The 7,928-nt window shown below is 37.8% G+C and overlaps 1 pseudogene; it reads left to right on the top strand.

Annotated features, from left to right (window-relative positions):
* Positions 1-7,248: 7,248 nt before the first annotated feature.
* On the top strand, positions 7,249-7,366 carry LOC120610327 (uncharacterized; annotated as a pseudogene).
* The last annotated feature ends 562 nt before the right edge of the window (positions 7,367-7,928 follow it).

Here is a 7,928-nt window from a genome sequence, read left to right as displayed (position 1 = left end):
CAAGTTTGACAGGGAGAAGCAATCATTTCTAAAGGTTTATCCTGGTTCTAAAAATCCAATTTTAGCACTTTTTCACATGACTGTGATGACCATGCATGGCTTCAAGATGGTTTTAATTTTCAGTGCTTTATCTACATTTTCACAGTTGTAGCTTTCTTGAGTAGAACAGCTTTTTGAATGGAGAGACACAAACACAGAGAAGGAGACCAGATGGTCTAAATAGGAGCTCACTCATCTTTTCAAAGATTTTAGTGATGAGAAAGTGTACACAAGTCCACAAGTCCTTCTGGCCAAGAAGAGTGTTCATTTTTATCCCCTTTCCTTGTGTCTACTCCAAATGGTACTGGATCCAAGATTCAGGAGATTTAAACTGCAAACTCCTTCCTGTCTTGAGAAAAAGTGTTAAGAATTCTTCCCGTTCTGACTAGAGCTTAGAACATGTGGGCATGTAGTCCATACCTACGTCATAGCAATGATAATGCCATCAAGAACAATAATGACAAGTTTAATTAGGAGCTGAAAATTGCTGGGTGCAAAAGAATGCCATCTTGACCACACCTCTTTGAGCAGTAGAATATCTAGGAGGACATATTCTGAACTGTCACATACAAGCGAAGTCATCAAGTTCTTACCAAAATCAAGAACGTTTTTTCTTTAGCTGCTAAAATAAGGAATATAGTTACTCGATTAAAGGCATGTGAACAGGTCATTAACACATCTATTTTTGGAGTTTCTTACATTCTTCTTCCTCCTTCCCTAAACTAGTATTTGGTTTTCCTTTCATCTTGTCTGCTGGGTCCACCAGCCTTGGTACCATGTGCTGGCTGGCAGTAGGCCATGGATGTTTCGAGGCCCTTCATGAAATAACATGTGTGCTGAGAACTAGGATGAATGGGCCCATCTGTCTATACACATACCTGTCAGTGGGCCATATACCATAAAACCTTTTCTCAGAGAATATTTACTAGTTATAACCAAAAGCCAAAACACCAGTTAGGCGTTTTTACAAAGAACAATGTGGCTTTGGAATTGGTTTGAGGTGATGGAACTTATGGGTAGGGTCATTGAAAAACATCACCATGAAATTTGCATTTATGTCCAAAATGCTGGAAAAGGGCAACATTAATAGACTGCTAATTTTTTGGCATCATAATTATTATAATAATTACTACAGACATTTGTTAAGTTCTATAGTAGGTGATATAGGAAGCAAGCAAACCAAACAGACTCATTGATTTTTACAGCCTTGGCACATATGGGGCTCCGAAGACAATAAAAGCCAAGATTTCTTAATCTTCAGGGATACATGAGCTCTCCTGAAGGAAAAGGAGACAGACACTATTGTATTACATTATCTTTATTATAATATTTCCTAAATGCATCTACATACAGCTAGTAATAAATTGTTCAAGCTTATAACACATATAATTTTAAAACCAAAATAAATTTACAAAATAGAAGCCATGAAAACTCACAAAATTCAAGCTGACATAGACTGGGACATGCTACTGTTCTGCTGAGCCCACACTACTACTGCCATTGAGGAATGTTCTGACTGCTCCTACTGCCCTCTGTTACTGTTTGTGACATGATGACTCTATTTTTATACCACTGGTCTCTATCAAACTATGGTGAAACCTTCTCTAATAGAGGTAGCTTTGACGTCATTTGGCCTTTACTTGGCAAAATGCATCATTTCACATTCATGGTATTTTCCTGATTCTTGTCTAATTATTTGAGACATTTAATTTCTGACACTAAAATATCAAAAAACACATATAAACATGGTCACTCAATTAATCATTGAACGTAGTGACAGAAAGAAATTTAGCTATGGGTGGTGAACATACAAGGCAACATATATACATGCCTTAATGTTGAATTGTACCTGAAACTGGATTTTGTTAACCAATGTCACCATAATAATAAAAAAAAATACCTTGGGAAAAAATTAACCATTGGTTAGTCAGATATCATTCAAATATTCATAAATCAATCAAGAATATAGTTATATATATTTAAAAAAGATTAATAATGGAAAGAAAACAAAAAGTTAACAGATTTTCATAGAGTATTCATAGACATACAAAAATAAATTTAAAGAATGTAGGGGTGGGAGCCTAGTGTGAGAAACATTGTTGTAGGTTGATCTCTGATGCATTAAAAAATGTGTTGGTCTCACGGCTAAGTGTGAGACACTCAAAGGGGAAGTTAAATAGGGCTGAGGGAGAGGACCACAGTAGTCAGTTCAATATGCAAATGCAGCACCAGAGGCATGGTGCTCTAGAAACCACAGCGAAGCTTTATCAAGTAGGTGACATCAGTACTGGGCCTTAATGAATGGCAAAGTATTCTCCAGGTGGAGAATAAGAGAGGAGAACTCAGGGCAGAGAGAGCAGCATCCCTGAAATGAGTGGTTGTATGTGTTTGCAGCTCTATATTAATTATAGTAAGTCAATTAAGCAACAATGAGTACCTACTTTGTGTTTAGTTCAGTAGGGGACACAAAAAAGCTCATGTCTCTGCTTTCAAGAAGCTGAGAATCTAGTTGGATAGACAAAACCGCAGCTGGTAATAAAAGCCAAGATTTCTTAATCCTACAGTGAACCTACAAGGAGTGTGGCTCAGAGTCTAGATATGCTCCTCCCATGAAGCTCTTGGGACACCCACCCCACTCCTGCCACTCTGGCTGTTTGCTGCAGGAGTGGCAAGCAGCCAGAGTGGCAGGAGTGGGGTGGGTGTCCCAAGAGCTTCATGGGAGGGGAGTATGAATGAAGCCCAAGAGGACTGAACTGAACAAACCCTGCAGAGTGACATGCCTTCCAAAGGGCTGTCAATAAAAGGGGGGCCCTGAGGGCATCCCAACTCTGGTAAAGAAACTGCACACATGAGAAGATCTGGTACGGCCATTAGTGTAATGGTGTCAAGCTATGCTCAATTTTGATAGCCGAAGTCAATGTATTTTACCCAGTCATTAAATTTATGACTTTCCTTCACCTCTTCTTTTTCTCTACCCCAGAGAATAACTGTGTAGCAAGCAGAATTAACTGACAGGTTGCTCTTTCAACTGTAGCCCACAGACCACATTATATTCAATATTCTACCCACAGCAGTCAGGTTCCTGGCAAGAGCAGCCACGACTGTGCTTTAGGAATGCACAATCCTGTCTCTTGTAGTGAATGAGTGGGTAACAGCCCTCATGGGAAATGCTGGTTAAAGCCTCAGGCACCAAAGGCTTGTGAATGACATTAAGACAAAAACTTGATTAAGTCTGCTAAAGATGACTTCCAGTTGATACTGATTAAATTTTTAATTTTCAAGTTTATGTTAATTTTTGAATGGGCTATACATTTGCATAGTATAAAATTCAGAAAAATATAAAACAATATTTACCGAAAAAAATCTTCTTTCTGCTTGTGTCCATAAACATTCATTTCCCCTCCCTGGAGTCTTGAATTCCCTTCCAGAGATAGCTTATGCAGACAAGGAATCATGTATGTGTTCTTAAAAAATTGATTCATGTCAGACTTTCAAATCCTAAATAACTTTAAGGATGTATTTTCTTTCACTTAAGGGGGAAATGGTTGTTTTCAAATTATAAAATAATGCTTATTTATTATAGAAAACCTACAAACTACAAAAAGGAAAAGGAAGAAAATGAAAATTGCCTATTATCATACCATTTGGAGATAACCTACAATGATTTATACTTCCTTCTGGTACTTCTACACTATGCATATAATGTATTACACTGGAATCTTTTTGTTTTCATTTATTATAGTGTTTCAGCCTTTCCAAGTCATTGTGTCTCTATACGTTGTTTTTAATGGCTTGTTTGTATATACCATAATTTATCAAAGCCACTTATTTGAAACTCAAATTGATTCCAATTTTGCATCATTATGAATCTTTACTTGATAGATATTTGGTCTTTCCTGAGGACTTTGTAATTTAGACATAAGTTTCCTGAGGGAACAGACTGTGCTTGTCTTGATTACTTATATCCCTGGAGTGCAGTGCCTGGTTATTTGAATTTAACTATTAGACCATATCTGCAATAAAAAAGGATTTATTTAACTGAAATTAAATCTCAGAAAGTGTTGGATTACTGATTTCTCATGTAAGTTGATTTTGGAAGCTAGGACAGTATTTTTCCACCTATAGCTATGGAGGATACAAACAGGTTTGTTTCTCTTCTTTCATAAAAGGAAGAATTATGACTAGGGGTATTAAATAGAAGAACAAGGTCACAAAAAGGGCCTCTGTTTTTAGTAAGCAGCACCTTCTGTAATTCCTCTTATAGTAGGACAAAGAGTATACACTTTGTATCACTGGAATAAACAAGCTGTAGGGCATCCACACCAGCTGAAAAACATCAGATAAAACACTCTTCACAGTGGCTGTCAAACAATGCCATTTAAAACATTACAGAAAGCTATTTTCTCAAAACAATCTCCTGCTCCTCAGGTGAGGTCAATTTTAAAAGATACTAGTCACTAGACAAGTGTGGTCTTGTTTATTATTATTCTAAATGAGGCAACAGAACCCTTTTAGTTTGTTCAGTCTGCAAAAAAGCCTTTCCCCATCCCTAACTGTGAGTCTCCACCTGGGAACAAAGGATGTTTCAAGGGCAAGGGACAGACTGGCAAAGGAGGAGGACGGTTAGAGCAGATTTTTGTGGGATTTTGACTTGTGACTCAGCGGAAAGTTAAACTTTCAAATCAAAATGAGTGTCTGGAGATCACCCTTGTGTTGACAAAGTCCCATGCCTGGTCACAAAAATGGCCATGAAGACCAGGAAGGAATACTGAGTGCCCAGTATCAGGGATGATGGCAGTCTTGGGCATCTCATGTTCCTTTCACAATCAGGCCCTAGTCTAGGTTTAGGCTTATGCATGTGAAAAAATATCTCCCGCAAGTCTTTGACTTTGAAAACATTTGCAGAGAGAAGAGACACAATCACAAGCTTTTTCTTTGCTGGGAACTAAACTTTTGACTATTGTATGCAGAAAGAAGCTCTTTCTTGGGTCTGTCTTTCCCTGAAAGTATAAAAAGCATTTCTGCTTTTTTTTTTTTTATGATGATCCTTAAGACACTGATGGAGAAAGTTTCAATACTTTCAAAATTATACTTTAACACAAACTTGGCCAGCGTTTACCCTCAAATGCATCCGACTTTACAATCGACTCAACATCGCAGAGGAAATACAATTCTGCTTCTGTTAAGAACAAGATATAATCAGCCAAATAGATAAGGTCATTTATATAAACTTTGAAACATATACTACCCTTTTTTTTTTTTTTACTTTGATTTTTAAATAATTATAGACATGAGAAGTTGTAAAAATAGTAGAGTTCCCTGTACTCTTCCCTGGCCTCCAGTGGTGACATCTCACATAACTACAAATCCAGGAAATGGACATTGACATCGGTGTTATTGCCACTACTCATTTCGATGTCTGACAGTATACAAAATGAATGAGTTCCATCTCCTGCCAAGATTTACTACTACCTGGTTCAAGTTCTTCACACTCTTCTTTGTGCAGGCTATTTTGGTTTTGCCTTCTTTGGGCAGAGAAATGCTATCTCCTGTGAAACTTGATAATTCTTAGCCTTGAATGTAGAGCAAGCCTTACTTGTTCCTCACAGACCATCTTCTAATTGTTTTACTAGAAAAATAAGGTGAAATCTTTGTGGGTCTCTTCTGGTGCTGTATTTTGACTTTTCTTTTTTTTAACTTTTTATTTTGAAATAATTATAGATTCACAGAAGTTGTAAAAATAATAAAAAGTTCTTAGTACCCTTCACTTTGTTTCTCCTTTAAGACTCATTTATCAGGTTACTACATTTTAAAAAGATAATTCTTGCTTTGTTTGGTTTGGTTTAAACTAGGAAACATCAAACCTTTCTTTACTCCCTTTGTTCAGTGAAAGAAAATCTATCATGGCTGCATATCTCTTATTCAAGGGTTGGGGCTAATTGTTAACCAGTTAATTGAAAACATAGGAATCATTAAAAAAAAGAACGCTCTTACATACCTCATTTTAATTTGGCATTCTTCAAGCTTTTGATCTAGGGTTTGTCAACTGAAGGTCTTCACTACCAATTCAATGCCATTAAGAATCCTCAATTTGCGGTATGGGGAAGCAGGGAGACTTCATTTAGGGAAAACAGCTCAATTATAATACCCCTGGGCTGTGACACAGCTTGGGCCTGAGAAGGCTTAGGCATTACAGCTCCAGTTACCTTGTGGGAGGTTCAGCTTCTCAGCTAGTGAAACATCTCCTTGATAGAAATTGAAAGTGGTTGCCATGAGGAAGAGGGGTCTTATATAGAAGTGTGCCTGCCCCAGGATCCTGATTGGTCCATTGCTATGTAAATGAGGACTCCAAATGCTCACAGTTTGATTGGTCCAAATAACACCATCTTGGTTGGAATGGAGCCACTCTGATTGGTTGATAATAATGCAAATGAGTATACAGCTGCATAACTCCAATTAGACAGGGAAAGTCTCAGTTCTATTGGTGGAATTTCAATCCTAGGAGCTCTCTTATAAGGGTCTAATCAGATGGCAGGAACACAGCTGAAGAGGCTTGACAGTCCAGTCCTATGGTTTTTTCCTGAAAAGCAGCACATGTGAGAGGCCTCTGTAAACAATGGCTGCTAGACTCTAGTTATGAATTTGAGCCCTATTGACCATGTGGAATCCTTTTGGGCAGGTGTCCAGGGGCTACCTGGTGTCAACAAGTTGTACAAAAAATGTTTATACTTCAATGGAAAATGATGCATTGTCTATAGGGTACTCTTTTGCCTTATCAGATTGATTCTATGGGAACTATTTTATAAATCTGTACAGTATAGGTAATTGATAGATGTGCAAATTATGTCTTGTCTGGTAGGGATGGGCTTCCCTCGCCCCTGTGGAAAAGCCAGTCTGTGTTCATTTGCACATTTAATTCAACATTACTTTATATATATATATATTTTCTTTTCCTTTGAAGCAATTATAACATTTGCCTGGTTCCTTTGTTTGATGAGTTTAATAGGGTATTAACATGCATTCATTTTTATGTCTAAATGAGTCATGATTTTATCCTTTTCTGAAACTTACCTTTTAATAGAATCAAGGCTTTTGTCTTTGAATAATTTGTTGACTGTTGAGAGTTACTCCTCTTTCTTTCAAAAATCACACTCATACCATGGACAACAATGATCCCCTGTTTCCTTCTCTCTGAAGTGGAGATAGAGTGTCTATGGCCATGCCACTCTGAATGTGCCCGACCTCGTCTGATCTCGAAGCTAAGCAGGGTTGGGCCTGATTAGTACTTGGATGGGAGACCACCTAGGGAGACCAGGTGCTGTAGGCGTAAAAAAAATAAAATAAATAAAGTGGAGATAGAGATGTAAAGATACATGTATTGGAGAGCAAAATACTTCTAGATTCATATAAGTGTTTGTACCTTCTTCCAATCATCTACCGGGGTTTCATCCATCCCTAGGTCAATAGCAATGAAATTTAGAGACTCATTTTCGTCTAGTATTTCCAAAGCATTCATCCTAAGTTGTACAAAAATGAGAACCTTTTCTCTTGTAACACTTGTTTTTCACTAATTTATAACATTTATTCAAGGGTTTATGTAATAAAGGTCTAACAAGCATGAGTAAATTTGAGCATGAACACATCTGACATGATGTGTTCAGCTGGTTGGAGAAGAGCCTGGAATGTCTGCCTTCCTGGTTCTGGGAGCTGCAGTGCTGTGCTCGGGCAGCGTGCTGCAGGCTGGTTAATCTCGTGAACATGCTGAGGGGAGGCTGGTTAAGAGAGTCTGTGGAAGAGATTGGCTGTTTTTTTCTCCAAATTTCTTTCTCCTTCTTGGGTGCACATAAGGAAACGGAGTCCCCAGATCGCTGCTTGGAGAACCTGCTGAT

Source organism: Pteropus medius, unplaced genomic scaffold (genome assembly GCF_902729225.1).
Source record: "Pteropus medius unplaced genomic scaffold, Ma_sr-lr_union100, whole genome shotgun sequence".
NCBI lineage: Eukaryota > Metazoa > Chordata > Mammalia > Chiroptera > Pteropodidae > Pteropus > Pteropus medius.
Note: the sequence above shows the minus strand (reverse complement) of the source record. Positions and strands in the feature narration are given on the sequence as shown.